Consider the following 11444-nt stretch of genomic DNA (forward strand, 5'->3'; position numbering starts at 1 on the left):
CCTGCTGTCCCATGAGCAGCAGACCCTCTTCCTGCTGCCATGGGCCCAAGGACATGGGGGCTGTGAGCATGGGGGTAAGCAGCAGAGCTCAGAGAAGTGGGGTCGGAGCAGAAAATCATACAGCACTGGGGATACCACAGGTCGGTCAGAGGCTGGAGTGGGAATCAGCCAAGGGAGGCTGAGCAGATGTGGGGCCCGGGAACATACAGGGACAGCCAGGCAGCATGACCTCCACAGTGGGCTGGGCAAGTCAGAAAGGCTGGAATCTCTCTGGCCCTCAGTTTGCTGACCTATGGGATGGGCAGGTCAAGTCCTGACTCCCAGACTTGTGAAGAGGTGGGGAAGAGCAGGGGCTCAGGAGGTCCCATCTGTCCCTGTAGATCCCTGTGCAGAGAAACAGCCAACACCACAGGCGGGGTGACCCTAACAGGACAGCCTAGTGCCAGCCCCAGAGCTCCTGGAGGCCCTGGGAATGGGCTGGTGCCAGATTGCTCCAGGAGCAAGGGGAGGCGAAGTGGGGCTCCCACCTGCTAGGCAGCTCGAGCTCAGGCAGTGCAGAGTGGGCAGGACCACCCTGAACCTGAGCATCCCAAACAGCCTCAGGCTGCACCCACCTGGGGCAGATGCACTCACAGGTGCAGGGCTGACTCCACCCACCTGGGGCAGATGTACTCACAGGTGCAGGGCTGGGCTCCACCCACCTGGGGAGATGCACACACAGGTGCAGTACTGACTCCACCCACCTGGGGCAGATGCACACTCAGGTGCAGGCTGACTCCACCCACCTGGGGCAGATGCACACACAGGTACAGGGCTGACTCCACCCACCTGGGGAGATGCACTCACAGGTGCAGGGCTGACTCCACTCACCTGGGGCAGATGCACACTCAGGTGCAGGGCTGACTCCACCCACCTGGGGAAGATGCACACTCAGGTGCAGGGCTGACTCCACCCACCTGGGACAGGTGCACACATACCCTCCCTGCTTACAGCTCCTCTCAGCAGGCCCAGAGTCCTGCTCCAAAGACTGAGACCACAGTCTAACACGACAGTATCTCTACCACCCCCCAGGGATCAGCCCAGTTCTTCAGGGTAAATGTCCTGATATTTAAAAGTCCCAACTATGCACCCTGGTTTTCCCCTCCATTCAGCCCTGCAGCTGGACCTGTGCACATCAAGATGGCTCTCAGCAGTGATAGATGGTCAGTCCACATACCCTCTGGCCCATGTGGCCCCTCCTGCATGAGATACCTGTGACTAAGCACTCTAGGCCAGGGTCCCCTGCATTCAGCCCAGTCCGGTGGCAGGGCAGTTCCCTCATCTGGTCAGACCTTGATGCCCACCTCGGCTTCCTGTCCAATGAGTTCAGCAATGTTCCAGGTCACCCAGACCTCAGGAGCCCCTCTACCTCATCCAGGGCCCTTGGGACAGGAAGCTGCCTCTGCTTGTCCTCGGGACTTCCCACCCAGCAGCTTCAGCACACACACACTATTACGGTTTGGAAGTGAGATATGCCCCGAAAGCTCACATGTGAGGCAATGCAGGAAGGTTCAGAGGAGAAGTGACTGGGTTGTGAGAGTCCTAATCCAGTCAGTGCATTAATGCTTGGTGGGATTAACTGAAGTGGGAGGGTCTGACTGCAGGAGGTGGGAATTGGGGTGTGGCTTTGAGGTACGGATTTTGTATCTGGAGGCTGGAGTCTCTCTCTCTCTCTCTCTCTCTCTCTCTCTCTGCTTCCTGATCACTGTGATGTGAGCTGCTTCCCTCTGCCACTCTCTCCTACCACCATGCTCAGCCTCACCTGGAGCCCTGAGGAATGGAGCAGCCTTCTATGGACTAGGACCTCTGAAACTGTGAGCCCTCAAATAGACCTGTGCCCTCTCTAATTGTGCTGGTTGGATCCTTTCAGTCACAGCCGAGAAACAGCTGACTAAAACACGTACCTCGCAGGAGCTGCCCGGGGGTCTCACACTCTCTCTTCCTTTCTGCAGTTTCCAATGAGGCTCCTCCGGAGTCGCCGCCCTGACAATCCACACGTGCTCACCAGTTCACACTTACACACACACGACGTGTCAATCCCACGTGCACACACACGCACACTGCCTTTGACGCTGGACGCGGGGTGGAGGCAGAGGAGGATTGTCAGCCACCTTCACGTCCTGCTCCCGTCTTCGTGGTCAGACCGACCCTGGGACCATGTCCACCCGTCCCTGCACCTGCTCCAGAGAGATTCATCTGGTGTTTGGGAAACACTCCCATCGTGCTCTCCCTTCTTGACCATCCCTGATTGCTGAGATGTCTTGCTCTAACCCCAACAGATTATTATTCTGGCAGTAAAATGCTAGCAATGGACTTATTCTTCATATTACTGCCTTAACAACCTTTTCAACAATGATGGATATCTTGTGTTAAGTGGGGAACGTCAGATCAAAGAGAATATGAAGAGTAAGCCCATGTTTTTCAAAGCTTAGTTTCCACAACTCCGATCTGTAGTGACAGAAGGCAGATGGTGGTCGCCTGGGGCAGGGTTGAGGTGGTGGCTGGGGAAGAGGCACAGGGTGCCCGGGGGAGGGGGGAATGCTCACTGTCCCCTCGGCACAGAGCCTACAGGCGTGCTCACGCTTGATGAGCCGCTGAGCTGTCACCCTAGAATGGTTGCATCCTATTGCAGATGACTTACACCTCAACAAAGTTGATTTTTAAAAAGCAGCATTTCTTTTACATTCTCTCTCTAACCAGTATGAGTCAACCCAAAGTGGGGGGCATTCTCCTAAGGATGGCATTGCAGGTAGGACTGCGGAACCCTCAGATGTCAGGAGGGCCGGGAGGCTTGGTGCCCTGACGCCCACCTGCAGCCTGGAGAGGCCCCGAGGCGAGGCCCCAGCTCAGCTTCCAGTGCGTGTGTTCTCCATCAGCTACAAAGTACTTGGTAGCAAGTTGGTTCCCAGCCTGGGGTGGTGGGACCTCAGGTGGGCCTGGTGGGAGGAAGGGAGGTTGTGGGATGCGCCCTGAAGGGAACGTCGGACTCCAAGCTCACCTCTATTTCTGGTCACTTCCCAGCAGCCCCTCCCCCTGTGTTCCCACCATGATGTCCTCTGCTGCCACAAGCCCAAGGCAGCCTGGCCAGCCACCATGAGCCAAACCAGACCTTCCTTCCTTTTAAGCTGCTGGTCTCAGGTGCTTTGTCACAGAGACACAGAGCTGCCTGCAGCAGAGACTCCCAAGTGGACATGGAGGTGGGGATGCCCTGGGACAGCAAGATTGTCCCGTTCTGGTTTAGCACCCCCAGCCCACTGGGGATGGTGCTTCAGGAAGCTTTCATCACACGTCTACTTTCAGATTGTGAAATAAGTACACAAAGCATAAACCCAGTGGAGACTCTAGCTGTGATGGCCACTTCCCTTGTCCCCAATTCAGGCCTGCTTCCAGCTCCAAAACCCCCAGGGAGGTAATGGGTGCTTGGCTTCCCGCTCCCCCCAGCGGGGGAGGTCCTGTGTTGGCCACAGCCGGCTTCCCCCAGCACAAATTCCATATCTGCTGCCACTGCGCAGAGGTCACTGGGATCACCAGTGTGAGTGTCCTCATGAGAAGGGACACACGGGGGTGACCTCACGAGAAACAGGGAGCAGGCGTGAGCTGACCGTGGCCCCTCCCAGGACGCTTCATCAGGAGAAGGTGGCATGCAGCTCCCAGGCTCCCCACCACCCAGCCGGGGCCTCGGCTGCACCCGTCGCGCACACAGACAGTGGGCGCCTGCATCTTTAACCTCACGACCCAGCTAGCGGACCTGCCAACCCAACCAGCTCACACATGTGCAGCATCCACCTGGGAATGTCCGTGAGCGCCACCGTCAGCGTCAGAACCTGGAGCCCCTCCCACTCGACCGAGGGAGCCAGACAGCCTGGTGAGTTCGGATGATCTGAAAGTGCTCTGGAGAACTGCCTGCTCAGCTGCTCACCTGCTTGGTCTTCCTCTGTCTCTCAAATGTAGATTTCTAGGCTCGGACTCTCCATGTTTCCAGCCTGGCAAGTCATCCATCACTTGGTGCATACCGCATTGTCAAAATCCTTCTGAAGTTCTCTGTCTCCCCGTTGCTGTTCCTCCACCTTGTTTCAGGTCAGCAGGAAGCATAGCAGCTGAGAAATGGGACTTGCTCCTGAGCATGGGACAAGCCAGGGAGGGAGAAGCCCGCCAGCCCTGCCTCCTTCTTGCTCAATTAGAGATTGAGATTTTCCCCAATTACCTCAATGCAAAGGTGAGTCTGTTTGGAAAGTGTCAGCAAAACCTACTCATCTGTTTCACTGTCTCACATGTCTGGAAAAGAACAAGCCGAGGAGATAAAGAAAACGCTCACATGGAGGTCACTCCACAGACGATCGCCCAAGTGAGAAAGGCGGCGGGGCCAGACGCAGAGGGGACAGCCAGGGCAGAGGGCGTGCTAGAAACCCAGGAAACACATTTCTATGTGTCCTCTGATTAAAACCTTTATGAAGGGTCCAAACAAATTAAGAGCATGATTTGTGTTCTGTGTTCAGGAGGGACAGGTGGCGAGGCAGGAGGCCACCCATGTGCAGGTCACCCTGCGTGTTCCCTGCAGCAGGGACCACCCTGACAATGGCGGAGGAATCCACACTTACACAGGAAGCCTTGGCTGTGGGAGGAAGCGCCTGCCTCAGAGCACGGAGACGAGGCCGGCTTGGCTGGTGTATCAGCCATGCAGCCGTCAAGTGTGGCTGGGAAGCCCCCACCTCCACTCCGGACCCTCCTCCCTGAAGGACACCGGTCACGGTTCCCATGGCCATTTCCTCAGCGTCAGCAGTGGACACTCGATCTGCATCAGAGGCTCATTCTGCTTCATTCACCATGGTGGCCACAGTTATCATTTCCTGAACTTCCTATCCAGACACTCCAGGTACGGGTCCCTGATTTCATCAGGAAAACCTCAAAAGAAATACGACAAACTTTCCAATCTACATCCAAGGTTCTGCCCTGGCCTGACTCACGCGTACCTGAATGGCTCTCTTAGCTCCTTTCTGCTGACATGGTTACTCAAGTCTCTCTTATGCCCAGTTCCCCATGAGCCACCTGGCTTCACCTGCTCCTGACCAACCTTGCCTGGCCTGTTGGATGACTGACCCACTCCTGGGGGACCAAGGACCCATGCAAGACCCCAAGCAGTTCACTTTCCCTTAAAGGCACCCTGTGGCCCTTGCCCTTGACATTTTCCCATGACTTTTGCCATGACCCCCACAGATGGTCACCCACGATCTTGCCCAGGTCAATTGTCATGTCCTCATCAGTCACTGCTGAGGGCCATTACTGAGGGTCGTGCCCCCATGGCCATCTCCAAGGACCACTCCCCGTGACTTTTGCCATGACCTCCCATGGCCATCACCAAGAGACGCGCTGCAGAAGCTCCACCATGAACATGAACATGCCCCCTGGGGCTCAGAGAGCATACCCCCGGGCAACAGGATAGATCAGGACCTGGAATATCACAGTGAGCCCTTCACAGAGAGGGCAGCAGGTCCCAGATGTGCCCCGGGAAGCAAAGGGAACAACCCACAGACCAGTGCCCTCCGTGCCCGGGCAGCTCTCGGACACACTTTGAATCCTCATGCAGAGGACCTCCAGCCATGATGAGTGGTCACCTCTGAGCATCAGGCTGGGAGACAGCTCTGTGGGTGCAGCTTGGTGGGGACATGCTCAGCTCCCATGGGGCTCGGACGCCTCAGCCCCTCACCTGAAGAGAGCAAGGCTCACGCCATGGTAGCCAGTTTGGGGAAAAATAAAAAGATACCAGGTATTAATCTGTGAGCTGCACCTGGCCAGGAGCCCTGTGGACACCTGAGGCCAGACATTCCAAAACCCAGCCTGTTCGCTGAAATGAGTGACAGTGATGAGAGGTTTTGTGAACTTCGTCTCTTCCCAAACACAGATTGCATCTCCAGCAGCTGGACAGGGCAGCCGTTGGCCTCAACTTGAAGTGTTGACCTGGGGGTCTGGGTTCCAGCAGACCTGGTGAGCTGCCTACTGCCCCCTGCCCTCTACAGGCCTGGCCCTGCCTCCTACTCTTCCCACGCTGCCCGGCGGGTGGTGGCTGAGCATCTCCTCAAGACGCTCCCGCATGGCTCTGAGCTCAGGGCAGGCCCTGCTCTGCTTCCCGTTCCTGGGGAGGTCCGCCCTCCCCTGAGGCAGCAGGTCGATGGGCCTCTGTGTACTCTCAAGCCCACCTTTCACTCTCCCACTTAGCTCCAGAGTGGTCTTGCAAAACACAAGGCCTGAAATGCTCTCTTGAGTCACAGGTGCTTCTTAGCATGTCGGCGAGTACCTTTCCGTGCATGTGAGTGTGAGTGCATGCCCGTGTGCGCAGGCATACACAGATGCGCTTATAAGTGCAAAAGCGGCACCAGTGGCATGCAAACTGCTTCGTTGTGTCCAGTTGTGTCCTGGATGTAAAAGGCCATCTGCCTCAGTGGGATAAAGGAAGCCAAAGCCTTTCAATGTCGAAGCTTTCATACAAGAAACTATCTTTCTGTGAATCTTTCTTTGCTTTGATGCAATATATAGACGCACAAATATTAAGGTTGCGAGCTTTAATATTTAACCAGAGGCCAGTCTGGGGAGGTGTGCTTCTCATTTCCACGAGGGCCCGTGCAGCAGGGGCTGTTTTAATAGACATCATGCATCAGGAAGGGGGGCAAGAGCCACGGGGCACAATATGTTCTGTGGGTCACAGGCACACCTCCTAAAGGAACTGCTGGACTAGAACAGCGTCTTCGTTATTAATCCGGAAATTGCGTTTTTAGAACTGATATTGTCGACTACATAAGTCCCTATTTCTCCCCCAGTGGAAATTTTTCCTCTGCACATCAAACGAACTCCCCTTTGTTCCGTCTGAGGTGGAGGCCAGCTCCAGTGGTCGGGCTGTAGTGTCCTTCTGTGGCCAGGCCTGCTTTCAGAGACTTGCTCTTCAGCCATCCCCATGGGCAATGACCCTGCAGGTGGCCTGTCCACAAAGGCAGGGCAGCGTGGCTGTTGTGCCTCCCAGAGTCGAGTTGTGGGGTCATGGGTGACAGGCTCAGTGTGGGTGGCTGCTGCTGGGTTCCTGGCACCATGACCTTCCGTTACCTTGAGGTGCAAGGTCAGTCCTGAGCCACAGGACAGGCAGCCACAGGACAGCCAGCCACAGGACAGCCAGCCACAGGACAGCCAGCCACAGGACAGCCAGCCACACATTGCTTGCCCTGATGTATTTTGTAAGGAATGAGTGTGCGCGTGGGGGTGTGGATGCTGTCCCACCCCCAAGTTCCCAGGACCCCGTGCTCAGGGAGGCCCACTGCTTTCTGAAGAGCCCCCGCAGCCCCTGTGCCCAGCGGGCTGTCCAGAGGCTGCTGTGGGCCAGAGGGCAAGGAAGGGCTCCCTGAGGAAGATGCAGTGCCCTCGCCTGGACCCTGGGCACAAGGCTCCTGGTCCTGGCTCAGCCTTCCATTCGCTAACCAATATGAAGCAGTGAGAGTTTCCCGCCTGAGGCTGGGAGTGACCACACCTGCCCACTTCCCAGGCCGAGGCTCAGGGACACACCATGCCTGAGTGTTCCCATGTGCACACCCTGGACCGCTCACGCACCACCGTCCTCCACCCACCCCAGCCCTGTTCAGGACGGCAGCTTGGGGCCAGCAACCTGACCAGGGAAGCCCTCCAGGTAAGCGAGGGCTTGGGCTGCAGCTAGAAATCACGGGTGCCGAGTATATGGCCAAATAGAATCCACCATCCTAAGAGGGAACTAGATGGCCCAACCTCAGCCTGCAGGGGACTAGGTGGGGCGACCTCGGCCCACGGGGAACTAGGTAGCGTGGCCTTGGCTGTGCGGGGTGAGAGGGGACACGCCTGCCTGGAGGAGCCCAGCACTGGGCACCCGTTGGACGTGGTGAAGAAACAGCTGCAGTCACAAGAGGGAAGGCCCAGGAGCAACGAGACAGGAGAGGACCTCGAGCCCTCCCCGTGGATGGCCCCTGAGGATGGGTGGACGCAGGCCAGGCTGGCTGCCCTGGCCTTAGGGATCTGTAACTGAGAGACCTGCAGTCAGCGTGGCCTTGAACACAGCTGGTCCTGGGTGGGGAGCCCTGGTCAGCTCCAGGACCCAGCAACACGGTCACAGTGCTGGGTTCCCTCTGGCTCCATCTGAGGTAGGCCCTCAGCAGCAAGGCAGTTTCCCGAGGCGATGGGGATGCTGAACCCACGTTGGCACACGAACAGACGCCTTCAGTGGGGAACTGCCTGCTTGGCGGAGACCGGCAGCCCCGAGGAGAGGAGGCTCTTCAAATCTCCAGGCAGAGGCTCAGAGTTACTCAGCTGCTACCACGCACGACAAGGGCTTTCAGCAAATGCAACCACGGCTTCCCCTCCTCCCGCCCTCGGCTCCGCCCGTGGGTGCAGTCACCTGCTCCCCTGAGGGGCACTCAGCACCCCTGTGTCGATGGGAACCCTCCCCTGGGCTTCCTGGAGACAGAGTCTTCTGTGCTCAGCCCGAGAAGCATTGCCTGACCCAAGACCCAGGGCTTCCTCCACTGATCACTTCTGGGAACGCTGTGGGTTTCCTGTCACGGTTATGTCTACCTTCCACTGGGAGTCGTTTTATACAGCATGAGGAACTGACCGAAGTCCACTTTTTCCATCCACAATGGGCCACCCTTTGTTCTAGAAAGAATGGGAAGATTCCTTTTCTCCACTGAATTTCCTCCATGCCTTTTAGAAAACCAGTCGACATGGACACAGGTCTATTTCTGGATTCCCTAACCCACCCAGCTCTTTCTGGGTTCTTTGTGTTGACAGCCACTGTCTGTGCTGTCGCACCTTCAGATCAGGTCCTGAAACCAGGCAGTGGTCGGACTCCAAATCTGTTGTTCTGTTTCGAGATTACTCCACTGCCCTAAGCTCTTTGCCTTTTTACATGGATTTCAGAAGTAAACTGTCCATTTCTACCAAAAGAGGGCCTCCTGGGATTTTGGTTGGCATTGGTCTCCCAATATGTTACCAGCTAAGTCTCTCCATCTACTTAGGTCTATTTTAATAATGCTCTTCAATGTTTTGTGATTTTTAACATATAGACTTTACACATGCTTTATCAGATTTATCTCTGAGCACTTCATGCTTTATGATATTTGGAGCCTCTTTGCCACTTTAATTTCTGGTTATTCACAGGGTATAAAAACATAACTGACTTCCGTATCTTGACCTCACATCCTTCAACTTAGCTGAACTAACTCACTAGTTCTAGTAGTTCCGAACAACTCGCTTGAGATTCCCTATAGACAAGCATCTCCTCTCCAGTCCACAGGCTTCTGTTGGTTTCCTTGCACAACTTCCTGCCTGACTGGCACCTGCAGATCAGTGTTAGATGAAGCTCTGCACAGGGGTGTTCTTGCCTGCTCTGGATCCCGCAGGAACGGCGCTCAGACAATGGCCGCGTGGTGGTGTCAGCTGGCCATGTCCCTTCCCTGAGGGTTTGCGGCATTCCGTAACAAAACCGCCTCAGCCTGGGGTTCTCTTTGCAAGAAGTTAGTTGCATATTCTTCACAGATATAAGACTGCTCAGCTTCTCTGTTTCTTCCTGAGTGAGATTTGGTATTTTCTGTATTTCAAGAAAGGTATTCATTTTAAGTTTTTAAATGTGCTGGCATAAAGTTTATTCAGAATATTCCCTAATAATTGAAATATTCCAAGAACCTGCAGGAATGCCACTTCCGTCATTACTGGCACTAGCAATCTCTGCTTTAACTCCTTTTTTTCTGACCAATTTGACTGGAGCTTTATTAATTTCATTCATCTCAAGGAATCAGCTCTGAGCGTCATTGCTTTTCTCTAGCATTTTCTACTTTTCTGATTTATCAGTTTCTGTTCTGATGCTATTTCCTTTCTTCTCTTACTTTGAGTCCTGTTTGCTCGTTTTCTTGTGTAGTCTGTATGCTTACTAGAGTCTGTCTTCTTATTCTATTGATTACTGGGAGAGAGTATTGAAATCAATGTTAGCCATTTGGGGTTTGGGATTTATTCTTGCAGTTTCTTCAGTTTTCACTTTATGTATTTGGATACCTGGTTTATGTTCATAGACATTCATGATCATCATGCTTTCTCATTAATTGATGGTTTTGTCTTTATGAAATGTCCCACTTCATCCCTAGTCATTGCATTTGCTCTGAAATATACTTTGTCTCATAATAATATAAACATTCTGCTAATGTTACTTTAATATATCTTTTTATATCCTTTCACTTTTAATCTATTTTGTATTTGGGATTTTGTTTTGTTTTGTTTTTTGTTTCTTGTTTCTTGTTTTTGTTTTGTTTTGTTTTGTTTTGTTTTGTTTTTGGTACTGGGAATTGAGAACAGGATGTTCAGCTGCTGAGCTAAATCCCCAGCCCATTTTTTTGAATTTTATTTTATTTGAGACAGAGTCTCACTAAGTTGTTCTGGGACTTGCTAAGTTGCTGAGGCTGTCTTGAACTTGCAATCCTTCTGTCTCAGCCTCCCATGTCACCAGGATTACAGCTGTGCACCACTATGTCTAGCTGTCTCTGTATTTAAAGTGAATTTCCTCAATTTAGCAAATAAATAGGATCTCTTTACACAATCTAAAAATCTCTGCCTTTCAGTCAGCATTTTTGACCATTTATATTTAGTGTAATTGTTGTGATGGTTGGTTTTATGTCTACCACTTTGACATTTACTTTTGAATTTTTCCACTTATTCTTCATTTGCTTTGTCCTGTTTTTCTGTCCTCTTTTGATCAAGTGCATTTTAGGATGCATTTTTTCTCCTTTATGATCTCATCAGCAGTTATTCTATTTTCTGGTATTTTCGTGGTTGCTTGGAGTTTGCAATGTACACTTTTAACCTACACAGTCCACCTTTGCATAGTTTACAGTGGAGTGTGGAAACACTGCATACATCTATGTCTGTCTCTCCCTTCCTAACCTGTGTGATGCATTTCACCTCCACATCTATTGCAACCTCAGATCCCATATTTCTATTTTTATAGAGCTTTGATTGTCAATTACCTTTCAGAAATTTGACTAATAGAAAAATCACTGTTCATCTTGTTAGTTGCCATTTCTGGACTTTTCCTTCCTTTGTGTTGACCCAGTTTTCTGTCTGGGTCAGTTTTCTTCCCCAAAGAAACTCCTTTAAGACTCATGACCATGCAGAGCTCTCTTGATGACAGATTCACCCTTGAACAGGGAAACATTTTTTCTGCTTTGTGACGTTGCTTGGTGTCCTTTGCCCACTTTGTCTTCCACTGGCTTTGCTTTGGGGACCTTAAGGACTCTTCTGCACATGGTCAGGGATTTTGACCTTTCAGCTCTCCAGGCTGTGAGCATCATTTCTTGGTCCCTTGGTGGGGTGTGGTGCTGAGATTGGTTCTTTGGAGTCAGTCAGGTCCT

Source organism: Sciurus vulgaris (assembly GCF_902686455.1).
Source record: "Sciurus vulgaris genome assembly, chromosome: 6".
Classification (NCBI taxonomy): Eukaryota; Metazoa; Chordata; class Mammalia; order Rodentia; family Sciuridae; genus Sciurus; species Sciurus vulgaris.